The following is a 27,841-nucleotide window of genomic DNA, read 5'->3' on the forward strand; positions in this document are numbered from 1 at the left end:
TTTTTTTTTTTTTTTTATTCCCAGTGTTTTATATATGTCATTTCATTGCCTTCTGCCTGCATGGTGTTTGCCAAGAAATCAGAGCTTATTAGTCTTATTGGTTGCCTTTTGTAGGTGACTTTTGTTTTTTCTTGTGTTGCTTTCAGGAGTTTTTCTTTTTCTTTGTTTTGATGAGTTTCATTATGATTTGTTTTGGTGATGTTCTTTTGGGGTCTATCCTGTTTGGAGTTTTATGAACTTCTTGAACAGATGTCTTTTCATGTTTTATCATGTTAGGGAAATTCTTCTCCAAAAATCTTCAACTATTTTCTGTGCAGTTTTGTTTCTTCCTGTTCTGCATTTCCTATTACACATAGGTTATTTTTTTTTAATGGTATCCCACGTGAATCTTGGGCTTTCTTCATTTTGTTTTGATATTTTTTTTCTGATTGATCTCTTAACAAAGTAGAATTGAGGTATTTGTCTTAAATCTCATTAATTCTGTCTTGCAGAGATTGGACTCTACTCTTTTGCCTATTTAATATGTTATCTATTTCTGAATCCTTAGTATTAATCTTCTGGATTTCTATTTGTTGTTTTGTATCATTTCTAATTATTTTGTCAATTTTTTATTGTATTGTTTTCCTAAATTGCTCTAGACTTTTGTTGTTGTTTTCCTTAATTGTGTCAGTGTTTTCCTTGATCTTGTCAGTGTTTTCTTTGATCTGTGTCTCAATCTGTGCTAAAGATACCTAAATATAATTCTTTTGAATTCCTCGTCAGGGAGTTCCAGTGCTGCTTCTTCCTCAGGGATGTTTTCTGTCATATCCTGTTCCCTTGTTTGTTCTACTTTGTTTTGCTTCTTTGTGTGGTCTGGGATAATCAGTTGTCTCTGAGATATTGTGAAGTTGTTGTATTTATGTTGAATTTGTGGTTGTATATTGGTGTGATTCTCCCAGGACATTTTTTCCCTTTACTTTGTTTTGATCTATCTGTGTGAGCAGGGTACTGTGCTCCTCTATTCACTAGTTGGCAGCACTTAGACACTCACTACCTATCTCTGGGTGGGAGTGATAGAGAATGAGAGTGTGTGCACAGATCTCTGTTAATTGTTCATGAAGAGCAGTTGAGGGTGAGTTGAGCTGAGATTGGCTGCTGTCTTTGGTCAGTGGTGCAGGAGCAAGTCGTGGCTCTCACTTGGTGGGGCTGTGGGAAGTGCATGTATGTTTGAGTTGTATGGGAAGGGTTGCTGTCTCCCACTCAGACAAAAAAAAGTAAAAATAAAAAATTAAGACACCACCAACAAATAAAAATAAGAACAAAATACTCAAACCACAAAATCAAGTAGGAATAATCACACACACACACAAAAGCAATAAATGAAAAGAAATATTTAAGATTACATTGAAAAGAGACAAAAGAAAGATAATGAGGGAAAAAAACAAAATTATCTGAGAACTAGGAAATGGGAGAAAAGAGTAAGAGTGAAAGAATAGTAAAACAGTAGTGGGAAAACTGTAAAAGGAAAAACAAGGGATGGGAAGAATTGAAAGAAGAAAAGACAGAAAGAAGGGAACCGGGAAAAGGGAAGAGGGAAAAAAAAAAAACCCAAAAAAACAAAACAATCAAGAACCAGGGAAGAGAAAGAGAATAAATAATAAATAAATGAAAAGGAAGAAAGGTAGAAGAGAAAATAATTTTAAAACAAAAAACAGAATGACAACTGTGGGCAGTGGGACAGAGCATCTAGGCTCTGTTAGGGCATGGACCAGGATGGAGTTCCTGCTGGTCAAAAAGGTGGGTGGAGACAGAGGATGTCCACACCTTTGTTCACCAAGAGGGTATGGGGGTCTAAGAGTAACAAGGAGAATACCGCATCTTTCTAACAGTCAGCCTCTAGTGCTGATGCCTGCGCTGTCCTCGGCAAAGTGGACCTATTCCAAGGTCACTGCCCAGGTCAGAAAGCCACTTGCCTGTATCCAAAATGGCCGTGCTGCTTTCAAATATTCAAAATGGCTGCTCACTGAGGACAGCTGGCAGTTCATGGATCTGTTGGTCTCCTTCTTTGTGGATTTTCTTTATACTTTTCAGGCACCAGTGTGGTCCTTGCCCATGTGGTCCTTGTTGAGCAGAGCTGATTCTTAGGTTGCTGTTGGATTGGGGGCGCTGTTTGCAATATTCAAGATTGCTGCTCCCTAAGGACAGTTGCAGTCCGCAGTTCTGTTTGTCTCCTTATTCCCTGTTTTCATTCAGGTTCTTCTACCGGTTGGTATGTAATCCACTTTTCTTTCCTTCCCTTCAGAGCTCAGGGTTCCAGGATTGTCTTCTGTATTGGTTTCAGTTGGTTTCTCATTACTTACTTGCAGAGGGTCTGTGTAGCTTCTCTGCCTATTCCACCATATTGCCTGAAGTCCCTAGCATTTGTATTCTTGATTGTTGCTTCCATAGGCATTGATTGTGGATCCAGGTAAAATGAAATTGTTGACAACTTTAGTCTTTTCTCTGTTTATCATGATACTGCTTATTGGTTCAGTTGTGAGGATTTTTGTTTTCTTTAGGTTGATGTGTAATGCTTATTGAAGGCTGTAGCCGTGATGTTCATCAGTAAGTGCTTCAAGTCCTGTTGGCTTTCAGCAAGCAAGGTTGTGTTATCTGCATATCACATGTTAATGAATCTTCCTTCATTCCTGATACGGCATTCTTATTCTTATAGTACAGTCTTGGATTATTTGCTCAGTGTACAGATCTAGTAAGTATGATGAAAGTTACAACTCTGACAAGACATACCTTTCCTGATTTTAAACTATCCAATATCCTCTTGTTCTTTCTGCATGATTGCTTCTTGGTCTATATACAGTTTCCTCAGGAGTACAATGAAGTGTTCTGGATATCCTGTTTTTTGCAGTGTTATCCATATTTTGTTACAATCCACACACTCCAGTGCCTTTGCATAGTCAGTGAAACAAGGAGAGACATCTTTCTGGTATTCTTTGCTTTCTACCAAGATCCCTGTAGCAATAGCAATGATACCCTCTTTCTACATCCTCTTCTGAATCTGCCTTGAAATATCTGGCAGTTTCCTGTTAATGTACTGCTGAACTTGTTTTTAATGATTTTCAGTGAACTTTTAGTTGCATATGATATTTTGATAATATCTACAATCCACATTCTGTTGGATAACCTTTCTTTGAAATGGCAGAAATGTGGATCTTTTCCAGTTGATTGCTCAGGTAACTAAGCTGGCTTCCAAATTTCTTGCCATGAGCAGGTGAATGCCTCCAACATTGCATCTGTTAGTTGAAATATCTCAATGGATATTCTGTCAGATTCCTTGAGACTTGTTTTTTTCCATTTACTTGAGTACAGCTTGGACTTTTTCGTTCTTGATCATATGGTATGTCTTGAAACAATGGAACATTGACTGTTTCTTTTTGTTACAGTGATTCTGTGTTTTCCTTCCATGTTCTTTTGATGCTTCCAGCACTGTTTGGTATTTTGCACATAGAATCCTTCAGTATTGGAACTTGAGGCTTGAATTTTTTCTTTAGTTCTTTCAGCTTGAGAAATGCTGAGCCTGTTCTTCCCTTTTGATTTTCTAACTCTACATCTTTGCACATTTCATTATAATAATTTATTTTGTTTTCTTGGGCTACCCTTTGATATCTTCCTTTCAGCTCTTTTACTTCATCATTTTTCATTTGCTTTAACTGCTTTCCATTCAAGAGCAAGTTTCAGAGTCTCTTCTGACATCCATTTTGGTCTTTTCTTTCTTTACTGTTATGAACGACTGTTTGCTTTCCTCATGTGTGATGTTCTTGACATCATCTCACAACTCATCTGATCTGACATTGATGTTCAGTGTGTCAAATGTATTCTTCAGATGGCCTCTAAATGCAGGTTGGATGTACTCAAGGTTATATTTTGGCTCTCATGGACTTGTTTTAATTTTCATCAGCTTCAACTTCAATTTGCATGAACAATTGATATTTGTTCCATCATCAGCCCCTGGCCTTGCTCTGACTAATAATATTGAGCTTTTCCATTGTCTTTTTCAACAGATGTAGTTCATTTGATTCCTGTGTGTTCCGTTGAGCAAGGTCCATGTTGATAGTCACCATTTATGTTGCTGAAAAAGTTATTTGCAATAAATAAGTTGTTGTTCTTGCAAAATTCTATCATGCACTCTCCAGCATCATTTCTGTCACCAAGACCATGTTTTCTAACTACTCATACTTCTTTATTTCCAACTATCACATTCCAATCACAATTAATTATCAGTGTATCTTTATTGCATGTTTGGTCAATTTCAGTCTGCAGAAGTTGGTAAAAATCTTTAAATGTTTTCATCTTTGGTTTTAGTGGTTGGTGTGTATATTTGAATTATAGTAGTAGTAACTGGTATCCTTATAGGCATATGAATATTATCCTGTCACTGACAGCATAGTACTTCAGTATAGATATGAAATGTTCTTTTTGATGATGAATGTGACACCATTCTTCTTCAATTTGTTTTTCTAGCATAGTATATTATATGTTTATCCAGTTAAAAATAGCCAGTATTGGTCCATTTCAGCTCACTATTGGCTAGGATATCAATCTTTATGGATTACATTCTATTTTTCACAGCTTCCTGTTTTCCTAGATTCATTTCTTTGTACCTTATACATTCCAGTTATTAATGGATGTTCGTACGTGTTTCTTCTCATTGTGCGTTGTGCCACATCAACAAATGAAGGTTCTGAAAGCTTTACAACATCCACCTCATTAAGGCTGACTCTACTTTGAGGAGATAGATCTTTCTCATTCATAAAGTTATCAGTGGTCAGGTTTTTCAGAAGTGGAACACCATATCCTTTTTCATAGTTTGTCTTAGTCTAGAAGTTCCACTGAAATCTGTCTAGCATAGGTGACCCTCGTGGCATTTGAAATACTGGTGGCATAGCTTCCAGCATCACAGCAACGTGCAGGCTGACATAATATGACAAATTGACAGACAAGTGGTGGCACTCAAGTCTGAGTTGTATTTTTCGAACTCTAATGGGATTTCTGCTATGTCATAGGAAGTGAGCAAGATTATTATCTGCAAGAAGCCTATGATGTAATGGGATCAACAGTTATTAAGTCAGAATATAAGGCCTAAGAAATAAGTAAAAAATATAAACCACTATATTGAGGGAATTTAGAGAAAGAAGCCATTTTACTATATTTCATTCTATTTAAGACATACTGTTTTCATAATTTCACATCTCTGAAAGTTTCAGACATCTTACAATGTGACAGCACCTTATGTTTGAGATGTTTTGTGATATTTTGACTAAGAAAAATAAGGGCATATCGATATTGGAAGGATGAGGAAATGAGTTAAGCTGACAAAGTTCTAAGAAAAAGCACCCATGCTTGACAGCTGTGGTGTGTTCAAGGAATAATAAGTGCTTTTGTGAAGCTGGCATTTAGGGTTCAAGAATGACATATGAAGAGGTGACTTTAAGTGAGTGGGTGATAGCCACTTCATTGTAGACTTTGAAAGTCAAGTTGTGGGATTTTATTCTGTAGGGAGTGTGAAATTACCGAAGGGTTTTGAGAAAGGAAAAACACATGAATTTCTTGATCAGTATTTAGGAATATAATGTTATATGGAAGAGTAGAGAAATTATAGAAAGGGAAATTGTGGTGTTTTGAAATAATGGCTTTATTTGTTGAAAATGAAAAGAAGGAAGATGTTACACAGGTAGACCTGATGAAAGTTGGTGACTGAATGTGAGGGTGAGTTGGGTGATGATAATGGAGAAATGTAGTTAGTAGCAGGGGTGACTAGGAGTATTATAGCATGTGTTAGCTGAGGCCAAGTATGCCAGAGCACGATAATGACTTTGATTTTTGTTACAGTACAATTGAGATGACTCTTGGGTCAGGCATGTAGCAGGGAATGGGAAAAATTCAGGTCTGGATATCAAAAAAAACACCAGGGTGATGACAAAGGTTCATGAGACATTGGCTAGACTAGGTTATAATGAAATATAGTTCAAAGTATGGTATTCATGGAGAATAAAGAGAGAAAATTAGGCCTCCAAGAACTACCTATATTTTTAGGAACAGTTTTGAGATACAATTCACCTACCATACAGTTTACCTATTTAAAGTGTAAAATTCAATGGCCTTCAAATACAGTTTTGCAGCCCATCACCACAATCAATTTCAGAACATTTTTTATCACCCTAGTAATAAACCAGTACCCCTTAGTCATAATCTTGGTCCTCTACTTCTCAGACAAGGGCCACCACTAATCTATAGTTGACTTACTTTGTCTCTATTTTTGCTTATTCGTGTAAGTGGAATCATACAATATATGTCTTTTTGTATCTGACTTATTTCTCTTAGCATAATGTTTTTAGAATTTATTTATCTTATAGCATGTATGGAGCTCTGGTAGTGTAGTGCCTAAGACACTTGACTGCTAACCAGAAGGCTGGTGGTTCAAACCCACCAGCCACTCCTTGGAAAGAAGGTTGGGTAATCTACTTCCATAGTGATACTGCCTCGGAAGCCCACGGAGGGGTTGCTATAACTTGGGTCCAACTTTACGACACATAACGATGAATGATGACAAGCATGAACACTTCACTGTTTATTTACTTTTTTAATGGCTGAATGATATTCCATTGTATGGATGTGTAGCATTTTTTTCTGTTTATTCATTCATTGGTTGTTGGATGTTTGGCTTCTTTACATTTTTCATCTATTATAAATAATGCTGCTGTGAGCACATGTTTTATATTTTTAAGTGGGCATAAGTTTTCATACAGTTGTACACTAATATACCACTTGTCTGTCAGTTTGTAGTACTGTGGTGGCTTGCATGTTGCTGTGAGGCTGGAGGCTATACCACCAATGTTTCAAATACCAGCAGGCTCACACATCATGGACAGACTTCAATACAGCTTCCAGACTAACACAGACTCAGAAGAAGGAAGGGGCCATCCACTTCTTAAATAATTGGCCAGTGAAAACCTTATGAATAGCAGTGAAACAGTCTTATATATTACTGGAAATCTTTATGAATAGCCCTGAAACATTGTCTGATATAGTGCTGCAAGATGAACACCTCAGGTCAGAAGGCACTCAAAATATGACTGGAGAAGAGCTGCCTCTTCAGAGTAGATGTGGTTGGAGTAAAGCTTTTGGGAACTCCATTTGCTGATGTGGCATGACTCAAAATGGGAAGACACAGGTACAAACATCCATTAATAATTGGGACATAGAATGTACAAAGTATGAATCTAGGAAAATTGGAAGTTGTCAAAAATGAAATGGAATGCATAAAGATTGATATCCTAGGCATTAGTGAGTTGATATGGACTGCTTTTGGCCATTTTGAATCAGACAACCATATGATCTACTATGCTGGGAATGACAAATTGAAGAGGAATGGTGTGGCATTCATTATCACAAAGAATGTTTCAAGATCTATCCTGAAGTACAATGCTGTCAGTGATAGGATAATATCCATATGCCTACAAAGAAGACCAATTGATACTATTATTATTAAAATTTACGCTCCAACCACCAAAGCCATAGATGAAGAAATTGAAGATTTTTACCAACTTCTGCAGTCTGAAATAGACCAACTATTCAATTAAGATATGTTGACTCTTGCTGGTGAATGGAATGCAAAAGTTGGAAACAAAGAAGAATCACTGGTAGTTGGAAAATATGGAAAAATAGAAAAGATATTGGAGATCGCATTATAAAATTTTACAAGACCAATGACTTATTCTCTGGAAATAACTTTTTTCAACAACGCAAACAGTGGCTATACATGTTGTGGTAGTTTGGTTTGTATGTCAACTTGGCTGGGCCTGGTTGAGTGGCTGGGCAGCTGCTGGTAGTTAATCCCCATGAGGAGACTGGCAATCAGCTTCATGGTGGGATCTACCACAAACAGCTGGGTAGCTGCCTTTGGGTATGTGGTCTGCTTCCTATATTTAAGGAGAAGCTTTGAGAATGGTCTCTCACCTATGGCACACTTGGACCCTGCATGTAGTCATGTCATTGCTCAGCAGCCTGCCATGCTCTGCCGACCTTGGGACTTACAATGGACTTAAGCTAGTGGTCTGGTAACATCGGGACTGTGCCTTTTTACTTGTCAACTGTTCAGCCTCAGCAGCCAACAGCTGTTTGAGTGAAGAAATGCCTCGAGCTCCAGTGGGCCAGGAGCAGGAGGCAGAGTGGACCCCAAGGTTGAGGGGCTTTCACCCAGCCCCTAGAGCCTGGCACTTTGAACTTGGACATAAAGCCTCCAAATTGTAGGATTAAACTCCTGTTTGTTAAGGCCATCCCATTTGTGGTATAGTCTTGTCAGAGTGGCACTAGGTAACCAGAACACACATGGACCTCTCCAGATGAAATACACAGGCATTATACTGACTACATCTGTGGAAAGAGGTGAAGGAGAAGCTCAGTATTCTTTCTGAGTCTAAACAAGGCCAGCAGTTCACCATGGAACTGATCATCAATTGCTTGTATACATGTTCAAGTTGAAGCTGAAGACAGTAAAAACAAGTCTATGAGAGCCAAAATATGACTTTGATTATATCCCAGCTGAGTTTAGAAACCACCTGAGGAATACAATTTGTACAGTGAACACCAGTGACTAAAATCCAGATGAACTGTGGAATGACATCAAGAATATCATCCATAAAGAAAGCAAAAGCTCAATAAAAAGACAAGAAAAGAAGAAAAGACCAAAATGGATGTTAAAGAGACTATGAAATTTGCTCTTGAATGGAGAGTAGCTAAAGCAAATGGAAGAAATGACAAGATAAAAGAGCTGGACAAATGATTTCAAAGAGCAGCTAAAGGAGACAAAGTCAGTTATTATAATGAAATATGAAAAGATCTGGAGTTAGAAAACCGCAAGGGAAGAACACATCTGGCATTCTCAAGGTGAAAGAACTAAAGAAAAAAATTCAAGGCTCAAATTGTAATAATGAAAGATTCTATAGACAAAATATTGAATGATACAGAAAGCATCAAAAGAAGATGGAAGAAATACAGAGTCACTGTACCAAAAGTAATTGTTCAATGTTCATCTATTTCAGGTGGTGGCATATGATCAAGAACCAGTGGTACTGAAGGAAAAGGTTGAAGGTGCACTGAAGGAATTGGTGAAAAGTAGGACTCCAGGAATTGATGGAACCCATTGAAATGTTTCAACAAATGAATGCCACACTGGAGGCATTTACTTGTCTATGCCAAGAAATTGGAAAGACAGCCACCTGGCCAGCTGACTGGAAGAGGTCCACATTTATACCCATTCCAAAGAAAGGTGATCCAACAGAGTGTGGAAATTATTGAGCAGTATCATTATGGTTACACACAAGTACAGTTTTGCTGATGATAATTCAAAAAAAATTGCAGCAGTATTTTGAAAGGGAATGTTCAGAAATGCAAGCTGGATTTAGAAGAGGACGTGGAATAAGGAATATCATTGATGATGTCAGATGGATCTTGGCTGAAAGTGAGAATACCAGAAAGATGTTTACTAGTGTTTTATTGACTATGCAAGAGCATTCGACTGTGTGGATCATAACAAATTATGGATAACATTGAGAAAAATGGGAATTCCAGAATACTTAATTGTTCTCATGAGGAACCTGTATATACACCATGAGAATATCGTTTGAACGGAACAATGGGATACTGCATGGTTTAAAATCAGGAAGGGTGTGCGTCAGGGTTGTATCCTTTCACCATGCTTATTCAATCTGTATGCTGAGCAAATAATTAGAGAGAAGCTGGACTATATGAAGAAGAACACAGCATTAGGATCAGAGGAAGACTTACTAACAACCTGTGATATGCTGACAACACAATCTTGCATGTTGAAAGTGAAGATGAATTGAAGCACTTACTGATGAAGATTAAAAACTACAGTCTGTAGTATGGATTACAGCTTATCATAAAGAAAATAAAAATTCTCACAATTGGACCAATAAGCAGCATCACAGTAAATGGAGAAAAGCTTGAAATTGTCACAGATTTCCTATTACTTGGTTCCACAGTCAACATCAATGGAAGCAGCACTCAGGACATCACATGACGTATTACATTGGACAGATCTGCTGCAAAAGACCTCTTTCAAGTACTTAATAGCAGCAGCATCTCCTTGAAGACTAAGATGTGCCTAACCCAAGCCATGGTATTTCCAGTCATGTCATATGCATGTGAGAGCTGGACAATGAATAAGGAAGAGCAAAGAAGAGTTGATGCTTTTGACTTGTGGCGTTGGTGAAGAATGCTGAAAATACTATGGACTGCTAAAAGAACTAACAAATCTATCCTGGAAGAAGTGTAGCCAGAATGCTCATTGGATGTGAGAATGGCCAGACTTTGTCTCACCTACTTTGGTCATGTTTCAGAATGGACCATTCTCTGGAGAAGGATATCATGGTTGGTAAAGAGGAGGGTCAGCAAAAAAGGGCAAGGCCCTTAGTGAAATGGGTTGATACGGTGGATGCAACGATAAGCTCAGGCATAGCAGTGATTGTGAGGTTGGCAGTATTCTGTGAGTTCTGTTGTACATAGGATCACCATGACTTGGGGCTGACTTGACAGCATCTGACAACAACAAATAATATATGTTTCCATATTTCTTGTGTATATACCTAGTAGAAGAATTTCTGGGTCTTACATTAATGCTGTTCTTCACTTTGTGAGAAACCTGCAGATTCTTTTCCAAAGTGGCTGCATCCACAGTAGTGTATGAGAGTTCCATTTTCTCCACATCCTAGTCAACACTTAATGTTATCTGGCCTTTTAATTATGTTCATCCTAGTGGTTGTGAAGTGGTTTCTCATTGTAGTTCTGATTTCCATTTCCCTGATTGTTTATCTGTGGTGTCTTGTATATTTAAAGACCACCAATTTAAAAATGATGAATCTTCCATAAATGATTATGTAACTGAAAAATATCAAGTGAGTTATTTAAAACTATTTGTAATCTTAAAAGTTTATTAAGAAAATGATGCAGTTACTATGAAAAAGTTTGATAGTTCCTCAAAAAGTTAAACATTGATTTGCCATATAACCTAGGAATTAATTTAACTTCTAAGTACATACCCAAAAATTGAAAGCAGAGACTCAAACAGATACTAATATACCAGTGTTCATTGTAGCATATTCAAAATAGTTGAAAAGGGTCTTCATCAACAGATGAATGAATTAACAAAATTTGGTATATACATACAGTGGACTAATATTCATACTAAAGAGAAATGAAGTTCTGGTACATCCTGTGACATACATGAACCTTAAAAACTGTGTGCTTAAAGAAATGAGTGAATATTGTATAAATAATATAAATGTGTATAAATTGTGTTATAAATATATACCACAAATGGGATAGCTTTAACATACAGAAGTTTATTCTCTTAAAGCTTGGAGGCTTTAAGTCCAAGTTCAAATTGTTAGTCTCTAGAAGCTCTCATAGCATAGTGCCTAAGACACTTGACTGCTAACCAGAAGGCCAGCAGTTCAAACCCACCAGCCACTCCTTAGAAGAAAGGTTGGGCAGTCTACTTCTGTAGTGATACTGCCTCGGAATCCCAAGGAGGGGTTGCTATGAGTCAGGTTTGACCCGATGGCAAATAATTACAACACAACAACAGGGGCTGGGTGAAAGCCCCTCAACCTTGGACTTCAGCTTTGCCTCCTGCTCCTGGCCCACTGAAGCTGGAGGCTTTTCTTCACTCAGATGGCTGCTGGCTGCTGAGGCTGACACACCCAAGGTTGATAAGTAAAAAGGCACAGTCACCAAACCACACAGCAGGCCACTAATTCAAGTTCATTGAAAGTCCCAAGATTGGCAGAGCATGGCAGGCTGCTGAACAACAGCCTGGCTACATGCAGGGTTCAAGCGTGCCATAAGCTAGATACCATTCCCAAAGCTGCTGCTTATATACAGGAAGCAGACTACATCCCTAAAGCAGCTACTAAGCTGCTTGTGGTAGATCTCACCATGGAGCTGATTGCCAGTCTCTTCATGGGGATTAACTACCACCAGTGCTCAGCCACTCAACCAGGCCCAGCTAAGTTGACATACAACCTTAACTACCACAGATGTCATGCGTGGTAATGTGGAGGGTCAGTCAAGGAGGGGAAGGCCCTCAAAGAGATGGATTGACACAGTGGCTGCAGAAATGGGCTCAGGTACAGTAGGGACTGTGAGGCTGGCATGGGATCAAAAATTCACTGCTGTCAAATTGGATCTGACTCATAGCAACCCCTCCTTGGATTTCCGAGGGGTTATCTCTGTGGAAATAGATTGCCCAATCTTCCTACTGAGGAGTGGCTGGTGGGTTTGAACCACCATCCTTCTGGTAAGCAGTCACATGCTTTAGGCACTATGCCATCAGAGGTCCCAGCACAGGATCGGGCAGTGTTTTGTATGTTGTACAAGAGGTCTCTATGAGTCCGAGATGACTCGATGGCACATAACAACAATAACAACAACCACAATAAAATTAAAAATACATTAAGAAAGATAGACCAAGGATCATAATCTTTAAGCTTCCAGGAAAAATAAATTTTATAATGCTAAAATTAATTGAGTATACTAATACTGATATGTAACACACTGAGAAAAAAGGGCCTGGCAGAATAAAGGCAAAAGTAATATGCATAGAATAAAATATAGGTCACCTTCCTTCCTTTAAGGTTAGGGTTTTTATATTTTAATACTTGACAAGTGGCACATGTGTACAACTTACTTTTAATTAGTTGGAAGGCAGTTTCCTTCTGGAACATTAATGATTTATTTTATTGGAAAAACTTAAGCTGTAACACATTATCTAGTTTTAGCAATGAGTTTTGGAAACCAAGTGGCATTATATGCTGATGAGAGTGGAAATTGATGCAGCTATTAGTAGGACATTTGGTTAGTATCCAGTAAAAGTGAAAATGTACCCATAACCCAGCAATTCTACTTTTGTAAGTACTTAGAGCAGTGGTTCTCAATCGGAGTGATTGTGGTCCCCATGGGACATTTGACATTGGAGACATTTTTGATTGTAACAACTCAGTGCGAGGGTTCAAAAGGAAGATGGGGCAATCTGCTTCCGTAGTGATACTGCCTCGGAAACCCAAGGAGGGGTCGCTGTGAGTCCAGTCTGACTCGACAACACATAACAACAACAACAGGTCGGGGGTAGATACTGGTATCTAAAGAATATATCCTTAACCTCTTACAATGAAGAGTCTCCCATAACAAAGAATTATCTAGCCCAAACTGTTAATAGTACTGAGGTTGAGAAACCCTGCTTTGGAGAAATCATGTTTTGTTCACTGTCACTTATGATCAAAGAGACATCTTCAAAGCATACTTGTTAAAGCACTGTAATAGTGAAAAATTATAAACAATCTAATTGTCACTTAGTGGGAGAATGGATAAATATGTGTTATGCATACATAATTCAATACTTTATAATAGTTAAAAGAAATGACATAGACTATGAGACCAGAAGAACTAGATGGTGCCTGGCTACCACTGTCAACCACCTGGAAGGAGATCTATGTAGAAGATCCTGGATAGGATGGGAGAACAATGTGAAACAAAACTCAAAATCATTTAAAAAAAAAAAAACAAAACGGACCAGGTTTGCTGGTTTGATAGAGCCTGATGGAACCACTGAGACTGTGCCCCTAGCTGCTTATCAGGTCTGGAATTAAACCCACTCCTGTGGCTTCCAGCTAAACAAGACAGGCATATGAACTGAGCATTTACATTAGGTAGGTACACTCCTTGGAGAGAACAATCATGGGAGAATAGAAGGGCTGTGCATGCACAGGGAGACAGCTCAGGGAACAGGAGTGCATGGAGGGAAGGACACAGGGAAGAGGTAACTATGGGGAGGAAGTGGGAGGGGAGCTGTTGCATTGTGGGAAATTGCAGTCAATGTCATGAGACAAAATGTGTGTGAGCTGCTGTATGGAAAGTGAAATTGCTCTGTAAACTTTCACACAAATCACAATAAAAATTTGAAAAAGAAAAAAAATGATGTAAAGTGAAAAAAATGTACCAAATAGACTTTTGTTATTTAAATTTGTAAATAAAAATATGGAAATGAGTTAGGAGATGTAGTGGGTTGAATAGTTTCCCTCCAAAATTTATGTTTTCCTGGACCTCAGAATGTATGATCTTAATTGGAAATGGAATCTTTGCAGATGTAGTTAGCTTAAGATGAGGCCAGACTACATTAGAATGGGCCTGAATTCAGTGGCTAGTATCCTTAGAAGAAGGCCATGTGAAGATATAGAGACAAATGGAAGACAGTAGAAATGTGAGTGATGCAGTTGTAAGTAAAAGAATGCCAAGTAAAGTACTGAATTATATTTACTTCACTGAGATTGGAAAGAGAGCTTGGTCTTGTTAGCACCTTGATTTTGGACTTACAGCTTCCAAAACTATGAGAGGATAAATTTCTATTATTTTAAGCCACCTACTTTGTGATAATTTGTTAAGAAACCCAAAAAACTAATACAGTAGTCTGCCTGCCAGTGTCATGATAAACCAGTTATTGTTGAGTTACATTGTGACTCATGTATATCACAGTAGAACTGTGTCCATAGGGTTTTCAATGGCTGGTTTTGGAGAAGTAGATTGCCAGGGCTTTTGACAAAGGCACCTTGGGGTGAACTGGAACCTCCAAGCTTTTAGTTAATAGCCAAGCAATTTAACTGTTTGCACTATTCAGGTGCAAACATATATTCTTTCATAGTTTTGGAAGCTGTAAGTCTAAAATCAAGGTGCTGACAAGACCAAGCTGTCTTTGAAAGCTCTTCCTCATTGGGTAGATGAGGTGAATATCCTTGGTATTCTTTTACTTACAACTGCATCACTCCAATTTCTCCTGTCTTCTGTTTGTCTCTATATCTTCACATGGCCTTCTTCTAAGGACACTATTAAGTACACTTAATTGTGCTCATGAGGATCCTGTAACTAGACCAGGAGGCTGTCGTCTGAACAGAACAAGGGGACACTGCATGGTTTAAAATCAAGAAGGTAGTGTGTCAAGGTTGTAGCCTTTCACCTTACTTATTCAATCTGTATGCTGAGCAAATAATCTGAGAAGCTGGACTGTTTGAAGAAGAACGTGGTGTCAAGATTGGAGGAAGAATCCTTAACAACCTGCGAATCACTGATGACACGACTTTGCTTGCTGAAAGTGTGAGGATGACTTGAAGCACTTGCTGATGAAGATTGAAGAATACAGTCTGTAGTATGGATTACATCTCAATATAAGGAAAAAAAAAAAAATCCGCACAACTGGACCTGTAAGCAACATCATGATAAACGGAGAAAAGATTGAAGTTGTCAAAGACTTCACATTGCTTGGTTCTACAATCGACGCCAATGGAAGCAGCAGTCAGGACATTAGATGATGTATAGCACTGGGTAGGTTGGCTGCAGAGGACCTCTTTCAAGTGCTGAAGAGCAAAGATGTCTCCTTGAGGACAAAGGTGTGCCTGACACAAGTCATGACAAAGGTGTGCATGACACAAGTCATTCTCCTTGTATGTGTGTGAGAGCTGGACAATGAACAAGGAAGACTGAAGAGGAATTGATGCTTTTGAGTTGTGGTGCTGGTGAAGAATGCTGAAGGTACCATGGACTGTTAAAAGAACTAAACAAATCTGTCCTGGGGGAAGTACAGCCGGAATGTTCCTTGGAAGCAAGAATGGCCAGACTTCGTCTCACCTACTTTGGTCATGTTACCAGAAAGGGCCATTTTCTGGAAAAGCATGTCATGCTTGGTCAGGTGGAGGGTTGACGAAAGAAGGGAAGGCCCTCAAGGAGATGGATTGACACAGTGGCTGCGGTGATGTGCTCAAGTATAGCAAGGATCACAGAGCTGGTGCAGGACTGGGCGGTGTTTCTGCTGTGCATAGGGTCACTATGAGTTGGAGACAACTCGACGGCACCTAACAACAACCACCACCGCCATTCCTCGGAGTGGTTCCTATTAAGGAGTTGGTGAAAAGTGGACTTCAGCTTTACTTTTAGTTGTTCTTTATAAATATATATAAAGTGAAGCAAATGTGGTTTCATGTTTATGCAAAATGGATACATTTTGTGAATGGTATTTGTTATCAATTCTGGTTGGTGGAAACCTGAGTATTTGTAATATTATTGTTTATATTTTTCTATAATTTGAAAATTTCTCAAAACAAAAAAGCTCATCTATTAATTCCATTTAGAACTTTATCATTATTCAAATTTCATAGCATTTAATATGCATATTGTATGTTTGTACTTTTTTTTTTTTTCTGTTCAATTCTTTCAGTCCAGGAATTTTATATGACTTCCTGTAGAGAGAAGTATAACCATTTTTATTTCACTCATGATTTAATTTGTGTGTGTAATTGTGGAGAGTATATGGACTGTCATTAACCACTAAATTTTTGCTTAATTCACAAAGGTGAAAACTCATCATAAAGAATTCTTAGTAATTATTTATTTTCCTTTTTATCTGATTTTTGTGATTTTATCTAGAATATCAATATATTCATTGATGTGATTGGGCCTTCAACTGAAACATGAAATATTTCTCCTGCTTAGACGTTTTGGTATATAGATTTTTTAAAAAATTGTTTTACAAGTATTTGATCTTAGTAGTTTAAATAAACCTTTTTGGTAACTATTTTGAGAATGAAGCTCATTCTTATCAACCAAACTATCAACATTCCAGAAAATGTGAACATCACTCTGAAGGGATGCACAGTTATTGTGAAGGGCCTAACAGATACCTTGAGGAGGGATTTCAGTCACATCACTCTACAAGTCAGTCTTTTTGGAAAGAAAATGAGGCTTCAGATTGACAAAGGGTGGGGAAATAGAAAGGGACTGGCCATAGTCTACACTATTAGTGGTCATGTATAGGAGCTCTGGTAGCGTAGTGTCTAAGGCACTTGACTGCTAACCAGAAGGCTGGCGGTTCAAACCCACCAGCCACTCCTTGGAAGGAAGGTTGGGCAATCTACTTCTGTAGTGATACTGCCTCAAACCCAAGGAGGGATCACTATGAGTCAGGTCTGACTTGACGGCACAGAACAACAACAAATAGGAGCCCTGGTAGCACAGTGGTTAAAATACTCTGTTCCTAACCAGAAGGTCAGTGGTGTGTACCTATCAGCTACTTCATAGGAGAAAGATGTGGCAGTCTGTTCATAAAGATTAAAAAAAAAAAAAAAAAAAAAAAAACCACTACCATCAAGTTGATTCCAAGTTGTAGGAACCCCCGTTGGGTTTCTGAGGTGGTAAGTCTTTACTGAAGTAGATTGCCTGGTCTTCCTGTCACAGAGTGGCTGGTGGATTTGAGCTGCTAGCCTTCTGTGTAGCAGTCATGTGCCTTAGGCATTGTGCCACCAGAACTCCTTTCCATAAAGATTAAAGCCTTGGAAATCCTATGGGGCACTTCTGCTCTCCCTTATGGAGTCTCTACGCATTGGAATTGACTCAGCAGCAGTGGGTTTGGGTTTTTGGGTAGTCATGTGCAGAACATGATCTATAGTGTCACACTGGGCTTCTGTTACAAGATGAGGTGTGTATATGGTCACTTCCCTGTCATCATTGTTAGGCAGGAAAGTGGTTCTCCTATTGAAATCTGAAACTTCTTAAGTGAAAAATACATCCATTGGGTTCAAATGAGGGCAAGTGTTACTTGTTCAGTATTTCAAGCCCAGAAACATGAGTTAATTCTTGAAGGAAATTGAACTTGTATCAAATTCAACTCCTTTAATTCAGCAAGCTATGACAGGATATCTGAAAAAATATGGATGTTGTATATGACTCTTAAAAAGGAGCAGTTCAACAGGATGATGAATAAGAGTTGTCCAGCTACTCAAACAAAGCCAGATAATTCTAAGAGCTATGGGTGACATTTCTTAAGATGCAGTAAAATTCATCTGTTCAAAAACAAATTTAAAAAATTTACATAGCTAAGTGATTCTAGGAACTTTAGTTATAATACATATTTTAAAATCTTGTTAATTGGCATTTTCTGTGTTGTTGTTAGGTGCCGTTGACTCAGTTCTGTCTCATAGTGACCCTGTGTACAACAGAATGAAACACTGCCTAGTTCTGTGCCATCCTAATAATTGTTGCTATAGTTTAATCCATTGTTACAGGCACTGTATCAGTCCATGTTGAGGGTCTTCCTTTTTTCTCCAACTCTCTACTTCAGCAAGCAGGCTGTCCTTCTCCAAGGACTTGTCCATCCTGATAACATGTCCAAAGCATGTGAGATGAAGTCTCACCACCCTTCCTTCTAAGGAACATTCTGACTGTACTTCTTCCCATATAGATTTTTGTTCATTCTTTTGGCCAAACTGAAAAACCACACTCATGGTCGTCGAGTCAGATCTGATTCATAACGACCCCTCCTTTGGTTTCTGCGGCGGTATCACTATGGAAGTAGATTGCCCAGTCTTCCTTCCGAGGAGTGGCTGGTGCGTTTGAACTGCCAGCCTTCTGGGTAGCAGTCAAATGCCTCAGGCACTACATTGCCAACACCCTGTTTCAATAGCATCGATTCTTCTTTGGTCTTCTTTAGTCATTGTCCAGCTTTCCCAGGTATATAAAGCGATTGAAAATACCGTGGCTTGGCTCAGGCGCACCTTGGTCCTCAAAGTGACATCTATGCTTTAGAACACTTTAAGGAGGTCTTCTGCTGCAGATTTGACCAATACAGTACATTATTTGATATCTTGGCTGGTTCACTGATTGTGAATCCAAGTAAAGTGAAAACTTTGAAAACTTCAATATTTTCTGTGTTTATCAAGTTGCTTATTGGTTCAATTTTGAGGATTTATGTTTTTTTTAATTTTTTTATGTTGTATTGTAATCCATACTGAAGGCTGTAGTCTTTGATCTTCATCAGTAAGTGCTTGATGTCCTCTTTGCTTTCAGTAAGCAAGGTTGTATCATCAGGTTATTGCAGGTTGTTACTGAGTCTTCCGATCCTAATGCCCCGTTCTTCATATAGTCCAACTTCTCAGATTATTTGCTCAACATACAGATTGAATAAGTATAGTGAAAAGATACAACCCTGACACATACTGTTCCTGATTTTAAACCACACGTTATCCTTTATTCTATTCTAATGACTGCCTTTTGGTCTATGTACAGGTTCCACATGACAAAATTAAGTCTTCTGTAATTCACAATCAAATGAATGCCTTTGCATAATCAATAAAACATAGATAAACATTTTTCTGGTATTCTCTGCTCTTAGCCTAATCCCTGTGACATCAACAATGATATCCTTTATTCCAAGTCCTCTTCTGAATGTGGCCTGAATTTCTGGCATTTCCTGTTGATGTATTGCTGCAGCTGTTTTTGAGTTATCTTCAGCAAAATATTACTTGCATGTGATACTGTTTAATAATTTTCACATTTGGTTGGATCACCTTTTTTGGGAATGGCACAGATACGATGTTTTCTGGTTGGTCATGTAGCTGTCTTCCAAATTTCTTGGCATAGTTGAGTGAGCCCTACAAGTGTTGCATCCATTTATCAAAACATCTGAATTGGTATACTGTCAATTTCTGGTACTGTGTTTTCACCAGTGCCTTCAGTGCAGCATGAACTACTTGTTTCAATACCATATGTTGTTGACCATATGCTACCTCCTGAAGTGGTTGAACATGAACCAGTTCTTTTTGGTACAGTGACTCTGTGTAGTCCTGCCATCTTCTTTTGATGCTTCCTGAATTGTTTAACATTTTGCTCCTAGAATCCTTTCATACTGCAACTTGAGGCTTGACTTTCTTGTCAGTTCTTTCAGCTTGAAAAATGTTGAGTGTGTTCTTCCTATTTGTTTTTCTAACTCCAAGTCTTTGTACATTTCTTTATAATACTTTCCTTTGTCTTCTCGAGATGCCCTTGGTAATCTTCTTTTCAGCCCTTTTATGTCATCATTTTTTCTTCCATTCATTTTAGCTACTCTATTTTTAAGAGCAAGTTTCAGAGTCTCTTCTGACATCCATTTTGGTCTTTTCTTTCTTTCCTAAGACCTATGGGTGGTATTTTTAAGATGCAATAAAAGTTATCTATCCAAAAAGTAAATTTATTTAAGTGATTCTAGGAACTTCAGTCATAAAATGTGCTTTGAAATCTTGTTAACTAACATTTCCTTCGTAGGTTGCACTAAATTGTGAAACTATTTATAAATATTACTTGTTATTGTTGTTGTTGTGTGCTGTCGAGTTGGACTCGACTCATAGCGACCCCTCCTTGGGTTTCCAAGGCAGTATCACTACAGAAGTAGATTGCCCAACCTTCCTTCTGAGGAGTGGCTGATGGGTTTGAACTGCCAGCCTTCTGGTTAGCAGTAAAATGCCTGGGGCACTATGCTAACAGAGCTCCTTATAAATATTAGTACAGAAAGAAAATAGAGATAATGTCTTAACAATAAATATATGCTTTTAAAGACAAGGGTCAGTTTTCATATGGGATAAAATATATTGATAATAAAATGAAGTGGAGATGGTGTGTGACCTGTAATATTTTTCTTAAAGTGATGTAAAAATAATGATCTTAAATATAGTTTAATTAGAAGATAAAATAACTGTTCATGATATCGTTGAGCTTAAATTATATCAAATTAAATAACGTAAATGCAATTACACTTATAATTATGTAGAAGTCTATAGTTTTTAAATAAAAATCATTTACCAAAAACTAGCCTAAAGTTAAAAACCCTTCTAATTTAAATAAAAAACTTAACCTTTAATTTTTATTTACCTTTGTTAAAGAGAACATTACAAACTTAAATGCAAAAATAAGACGTATATCTCTTTACACGTAAATGTCAATCCAATCAAAAGGTGATTGAAAATTAATGACTTTATTTTTTAAAAGTCAGGTCTTAAAATTTTAGATTAGATCTAATTTTTGTTAAAGGGTTTTATCCATATTATAAGAATGGCTTAATTATGAAATCCATAAAGATAATTTAAATTCAGGATATTTAATTTAAGATAATTTAAGCTCAAATATATCATTATGAATAGTTAAGACTTCTAACTACAGTATATGGAATTTGAAAAGAGTCATATAACCTTTTTAGACAGTTTTCATAATTAGGTGAGAACAAGGAATGCACTATCTTCAGTTGGTTTTCTTGCTAATATTTGTAATTTAATGCTCGAGTTAATGCTTAATTACTAAAAAAGAGTTGGCTATACCAGAAGACTGGTGATTCAAACCCACCAACCACTCCTCGGAAGGAAGGTTGGGCAATCCTACTTCCGTAGTGATACTGCCTCGGAAACCCAAGGAGGGGTCGCTATGAGTCGGGGCCGACTCGACGGCACATAACAACAACAACAACATAAAATGGTTACCAATCATTCTTCTATAATACACTGTATAGTGAAATTTAAGAAAAAAGTATTGGTTAAAAGTTTTTAAAGAATATCTCACTAGTGGTGTATGTATGGGTTTATACGTGTGTAAAGTTAGAGTTGATTCTTTGGTGGATGGTTGTTTATTGAAGAGAAAACTAATTAAACTTAGACACCTACTAGAATTAACTTTTCTTAAGGTAAAAAATATGTGCTCCCCCAGTAAAGGCTTGAGGTGGTTTTGAGCTGAAGGATGAAACCATGCTGTACTTTATTTTCAAGCTTGTTTTGTGAAGAAATAATACAAACATCAGGTCTGACTCGATGGCACATAACAACAGCAACAACAATTCTAAATCACTAAGTTAAGATGTTTGGTGTGTTTTATCTGCTCAGGCACTAGCTATGCATTAGTATAGTTAAGGAATAGTTTGGACAATAATCTCTCTTACTTAAGGACCCTGCCCTTGAGCTTTTCAAAATGGCTTTAACGTAAAGTTTCTTCATAGTTAGGTATGAGTGACAGTTCTTGCCTTACTGAGCCTTTGCTTATACTTGGTGGAAGTTTCAATCACTAAGCCCAGTTTCTTTCTACTTAAATTCTTTTTTTTTTGCATATTGTTGGAGGTAACACCATATGAATCTTATTAAGGTTCAATAAGCAATTAAATTTTTTTAAAAATAATCTTGCTGAATTGTTTGATTTGGTAGCAATGAATCAAATAGGTTAATGCATCATTTCATTTAGTTTATTTTTTGTGTATGCCTAATGATTGTCCTTTCAATTTCATATGATGGTGAATGATTCTAAGAAGCAGCTGTTGATTAGATTTTGGATATAGTTTTCTCTTTACATTGTTAAATTTAATTTACATATCTTTTCTTGTATATTTTTTGATGCTGTTGACCATATTCTTTCACTTTCCAAGCTTTTAGCCATTATTATATCATTTCTATAAAACCAGGATAAATTATCTGATCTGCCAATCCCACAGGATTGTTGTGATGCTTCAATTAGGTATGTGTCAAATATTTGAAAAACAATCAACATTTATACAGACATTAGTTATGATTCTTTCTTAGGAGTTGTATGATACCATAATGTCAGCTTTACCAAGTAGATTTGAATTTACATTTGATTTCTGCTAGAAGTCTGAGTAGGGTCTTTTTAAATAAACAGCATTCAGAAATAAAGGAATTGGTTCTGCTTGGATAATTTGACAGGTGAAGTATGCTGAAGTCTTAATATGTAGCTCACCTCACATTAGAGAAGGCAGTTAATGAAAATTGGAATCCTCTTCTTTTCAACATAATGGAAAATTTATTTAGCTTTGGGTACCGCTGGAATATTCCTTGGAAGTAAGGATGGCAAGACTTAATCTCTTGTACTTTGGTCATGTTGTTAGGAGGGACCAGTCCCTGAAGAAGGACATCATACTTGGTAAAGTAGAAGGTTAACCAAAAAGGGGAAGATCCTTAATGAGATGGGTTGATACAGTGGCTGCAATGATGAGCTCAAGAATGGCAGTAATTGTGAGGATGGTGCAGGACCAGGCAGTGTTTTGTTCTCTTGTACACAGGGTGGCTGTGAGTTGGTACTGACTTCACAGCACCTAAGATGATATAAGGTTGCAATTTTTTGGTTTTGTAGAGTAAAGTTACACATGAAAAAGTAACTCTAGTTTATTAACCAAACGTGATTTTGGCAATATGGACAGGATATTTCCACTGGAAAAGGAAATCATTGACTCTTGAAACGTAGTATCTAATAGCTTTCTTTACTAAGTCCACTTGTCTCTTTTGTTTATTTAGAGTACATCTAGTCTTAGTCTTTAGTTTTTTTTCAAAATATAATTAAAAATGCGGGTCTGGGATTGTGTTACAGTAATAGGGCTGATTGTAGCCTCTAAAGTAGTAAGATGTTATCTATATATTTGCCAGTGTCTTTACTATCTGTTGTTTCTTGTATCTCAGACATTCATTCCATCTGTGTCTTCAGTTATTGTGGGAAATTTCCAGCCATTGTCTATTTGAACATTGCCTCTATTCTACTTTCTTTTTTATATCTTTTTGCAATCCTGATGTAGATGTGTTTTGGCCAATTTGCTCAAGTATGTTGAATAGACCAGTGCTACTCAAAGTCTGTAGCTCTGTGCTGGCCTGCATTTGATTATCAGTCTGTGATTTAGGGATAGAAATTTACATTAAGCATTGAGAAACTTTTATAGCATTTGACATTACCATGATATCTAAGCACTTAAAAAAATTCCTTTTATTGTCCTTTATAAAAGATTTTGTCTGCATTGAACTGACAGTTTAAAAAATAGGCCTTCATCACAGTTTCAGAAGTATTTTGTCGGACCACCTCATTTTACTCCTTGTCTCTTTTAGCAGCTATGACACATTTTCCTTCTTTGTTTCTCTAGTTGCATTTTAGATTTTTTTTTTATTTTGAGTTTTCTCCATTTGCTATATCTTTCTCTATTTATATTGGTCCTGTTTTTTAACTTTTACACGGAATTTTTAATTCCTTGAAGTTGCATTTATTTAGATCTGCTTATTCATTTTTAAAATAATATCCTTTTTTTTTTAAAAAAAAAAAAAAAAAAGGCTTTGTAGTGCTTAAAACACCCTTATATCATCTTTCTATTAATTGAAAAATCTGTAGTCTAATTCAGGAGCTCTGGTGGCATAGTACCTAAGGCACTTGACTGCTAATCAGAAGGCTGGCAGTTCAAACTCACCAGCCACTCCTTGGAAGGAAAATTGGGCAATCTACTTCTGTAGAGATACTGCCTCAGAATCCCAAGGAGGGATCACTATGAGTCCAAACTCTATGGTGCTGAGTTTGGTTTTCTTTTTGATAGTCTAATTCTGCTGTCTTGGTTTTTTTTTTTTTTTTGGCTCTCATTCATTGTGTCTGGTATCCTTGTTTGTTGTTGTTTTTAGGAATAGAAATTCAACATCTTTCTTTGGAAAGATGTGGATTCTTTGAGGCTTGGGTTGAAGTTATTTTTTTCCACAGAATATTTGCATATGCTTCCTCCAGTTGCCTGGGAGGCTAGCCATTTAAGAGTACTTTAAATGACATCTTCATTTAAGATTTATTGAATTATGTAAGTAGTGTGAATTTAGACTTGAGAACTTTTGTGAGGACCTCTTAGTGATTATAGTCTTGGGAATTTACATAACACTCTTAAAATGACAAAATTATAGAGATGGAAAACAGACTACTGGTTGACAGGAGTTAGGAATGACGGGGAGGGAGAGTGTGACTATAAAAGGGCAGTAGGAGAGAGAGCTTTGTGGTGATGGAATATTTCTGTATCTTGATTGTTTGGGTGGTTAGAGGAATTTATGGTAAAATGACACATTTTACTGATACCGTTTTTCTGATTTTGATATTACACTATATAAGATGTAACCAATGGGGGAAACTGGGTGAAGAGTACATGTGATCTCTTTGTAATGTCTTTGAATTACTTATAAATCTATATAATTACTAAAAAAAAGAAGAAAAAAGTCAGAATAAGCCTCTTCTTCTCTTTTTCTTCTAGTACCAAAGCCAAGACAGGAAAGTTTCCCCTTGCCATTCTACATGGGATTATTTCAGTTTTGCCCTTAATATAAAAGTACAGCCTTTGAAGTACCAGCTTTATATATGAGTTTCCTTTCTGATTGACTCTTTAAAGACTTTATCTCCTGAACTTTGTATAGACATCAAACTGTAAATTTAAGTTTGGCAATATTAGACTTGTATCCTTAGTGTGAAATCTGCTTTCATTATAAAAGCTGCTCTCTGCTTATTCTCTCTTAAAACCAAATACCAAACCCACTGCCATCGAGTCGATTTCGACTCATAGCAACCCTATAGACAGAGTAGAACTGCCTCATAGAGTTTCCAGGGCTGTAACTCTTTATGGAAGCTGACTGCCTCATCTTTGTCCCGTGGAGCAGTTGATGGGTCTGAACTGCAGAACTTTTTGGTTAGCAGCTAAAGATGTCAACTACTACACCACCAAAACTACTGTTTTCTCTTAAGGTTCCTACTTTTCACTATGTGAATAGTGTATTTTCTTGCTAGCTAAGGAGTTAATTAAAACAGATCTCTCCTACCATAGTCAGCTTTTAAGGTTGTATCTAGTAGTATGAAGGTGTTGAGTCTGCCATACTGTTGGAAGCCAGTGTTCCCAATCCATCTACAATTTAGTGTTATCAGGTGCCAAAGAGGCAAGGAGGCACCATTTTCTGATCTCCTCTAACCCCACAAGAGGAAGACAGAATCATCATCAGTAGCCCAAGGCCTATCCCCCAGCCAGGCCAGATGTGCCACCTCCCTCCAGCCCTGACACCAACCATTCCTCCTGCAGCAACCACCATCTGTCTGCTGAGTTTAATAATTCACTGCAGTGGCCATGCAGAATCCACAGATTATGGGGTTTATTAGGGAAGCAACAGGCTACAATTCAAGTTCAGGAACATGCTCAGTCTCAGTCTCTCTCAGTCTTTCTCCCAGCAGTGCATGTCTCTCACATCTCTCCCAGTAGTGAGAGATTTTTTCTACCTCTAGGAGGGCTCCTTTTGAGCCTGACAGAGTGGCCAAACTAACTAATCCCAACTTCAGAATTCTACACACCTGAGAGAGAAAGAGTGCTTCCCAGGAGATTACTTTGTGCCACTCTCAACAGAAATACTCCAGGTGGATAATGTTAACAATCAGGAGCTACTCAGCTGCTCATGGCAGATTCCACCAAGTAGTTCACAAAGACTTAGGCTAGAAAAGCCACACTATGTAACTTACTACACTGAATCAGGTTTGTTGTTGTTTTGTGCCTTAGCTTCTCTTATATTTTTGTTATTATAATAGCTATTTTTCCCTATGTCTTTGGTCTGTCACATTTCTTGTTCACCCCCATCACAGTCTGCTCCACATAGAATTATGCTTTCTAAATTATGCTTTGTAAATCTTGTTTCTCATTGCTCTTTCACTAGCTATATTAAAGTTTATTACAGACAGTAGTTTAGTCACCAGTCATTTGCTGATGTTTTTCCATCCTGTTTAAATGCTATCTCCTCTCTTTGACTTTCATTGGCCATTCTAGCACTGCTGACATTTTTGCTGGATGATTCTTTGTTGTGGGGTCTGTCCTGTGCATTATGGGGTGCTAAGTTCTAGCCCTGGACTCTACACTAGATGCTTGTTGTTGTTGTTGTTATGTGCCGTCGAGTCGGCCCCGACTCATAGCGACCCCTCCTTGGGTTTCCGAGGCAGTTATCACTACGGAAGTAGGATTGCCCAACCTTCCTTCCGAGGAGTGGCTGGTGGGTTTGAACCGCCAGCCGTCTGGTTAGCAGGCAAGTGTCTTAGCCACTATGCTACCAGAGCTCCCGACACTAGATGCTAGTAGGACCCAATTTGTGACAACCGAAACTGTCTTCAGACATTGCCAAATGTCTCCTGAGTGATAACATCTTCCTTGGTTGATAACCACTGTTTTACCCCTCTGTGATTTTGGTCTCCTTTGGGAAACTTTATCTGTTACACTTGCCTCCTACAGCTTATTCTTTTTTTTTAACTTTTATTATGGTGAAAACGTACACACCAGGACATTCACCAGCATAACAACTTCCACATTTACAATTAAGGGACATTGATGATATTTTTCATGTTGTACCACCATTGTTGCTATCCTTTTCCAAAATATTCCACCACCATTAGCGTAAACTCAATGCCCTTCAAACAAAAGCTTACCCTTTACCCTTCTACCTATCCTGTTGTTGTTGTTGTTATGTGCCATCAAGTCGGACCCGACTCATAGCGACCCCTCCTTGGGTTTCTGAGGCGGTATCTCTATGGAAGTAGATTGCCCCATCTTGTGTGTGTGTGTGTGTGTGTGTGTATAAATAAACAAACATGAAGGAGCTGTGGTGGCATAGTGCCTAAGGCTCTTGACTGGTAACCAGAAGGTTGGCGGTTTAAACCCACCAGCCACTCCTCAGAAGGAAGATTGGGTACTTATTTCCATAGAGATACTGCCTCGGAAACACAAGGAGGGGTCGCTGTGAGTCAGAGATGACTTGATGGCACATAACAACAACAACAACATACACACATGCACACACACATATATATGTATATAAAATTTGTCTAGCAATTTTTCCTCCCATACCTGGTAGCCAACAAGAAAGTTTTCTTCCATGTATAAACCTTTCACAATAGTGGACTAAAACAATATTTGTTCTTCTGTGATTGACTTACTTTGGTCAGCATAATGTCCTCCAAGTTCATCCACGTTATTTGTTGTTTCACAAATTCTACATTTTTCTTTAGTGTTGCATAATACTCTAATGTATGTACCACAATTTTGTTATCCATTCCTCCGTTAATGGGCACTTAGGTTGTTTCCATCTCTTTGCTATTGTGAATAGTCCTGCAATGAGCATGGATGTGCATATATTTG

The 27,841-nt window shown here is 37.7% G+C and overlaps 1 pseudogene; it reads left to right on the forward strand.

Annotated features, from left to right (window-relative positions):
• The first annotated feature begins 16,683 nt into the window (after positions 1-16,683).
• LOC103194021 lies at positions 16,684-17,860 on the forward strand (annotated as a pseudogene).
• The last annotated feature ends 9,981 nt before the right edge of the window (positions 17,861-27,841 follow it).

The sequence above is a fragment of the Orycteropus afer genome, unplaced genomic scaffold (genome assembly GCF_000298275.1).
Source record: "Orycteropus afer afer isolate SDZICR_OR568_19922 unplaced genomic scaffold, OryAfe1.0 scaffold00003, whole genome shotgun sequence".
Lineage (NCBI taxonomy): Eukaryota > Metazoa > Chordata > Mammalia > Tubulidentata > Orycteropodidae > Orycteropus > Orycteropus afer.